The 531-nt window shown below is 40.1% G+C and overlaps 1 long non-coding RNA gene across 1 annotated transcript; it reads right to left on the reverse strand.

Annotated features, from left to right (window-relative positions):
* Positions 1-15: 15 nt before the first annotated feature.
* LOC104774829 lies at positions 16-531 on the reverse strand. The gene is made up of 3 exons (XR_765532.2): positions 446-531; positions 284-355; positions 16-201 (listed from the first exon to the last, which is right to left on the reverse strand). It is a non-coding gene; the product is annotated as an uncharacterized LOC104774829 (long non-coding RNA).

The following is a 531-nucleotide window of genomic DNA, read 5'->3' on the forward strand; positions in this document are numbered from 1 at the left end:
GATGGGGAAAAAGATCATACCCCGGTTTCAAGAACCGAGTCAGAGTTCCTAATGACTTTAGGAGCAAATGCAAGTGGATTCCGAGATTCAATCTGTTTTCGAGTAGCCAAGACAGTATCTTCATGAATAGGCTTATTGAAGCAGTCTATACATGAACATGGCTCTATGCAATAGACTCCAGCAGCAAAACATTCACAATAGCTGCACACAAACATCAAGAGAGACTCAAAAAACCAAACCTTTTTTAGCCAAAGATCAACAAGAAGTGGAACTTGGAGCTTACAGTTTCAAACACTTGGACTTTTTGCAGTTGCATCTCTTACACGAGTCGCCTTCTCCAGAATCCAACTTAACTCTGTGTGTTTATTTATCATGCCAACAGTTAGTAAGACAGAAAATAAAAGTAATCTACAGAGATTAGTTATTCTCAGAGCAACAAACTTACCTCTTCTTCTTAGGGCTGCTCAAATTCAACTCTTGCAAGGCTGGTTCAACGGGAACATCTTGATCTGCATCTTCCCGGGTTTCATT

Source organism: Camelina sativa, unplaced genomic scaffold, assembly GCF_000633955.1.
Source record: "Camelina sativa cultivar DH55 unplaced genomic scaffold, Cs unpScaffold05952, whole genome shotgun sequence".
NCBI classification, from domain to species: Eukaryota; Viridiplantae; Streptophyta; class Magnoliopsida; order Brassicales; family Brassicaceae; genus Camelina; species Camelina sativa.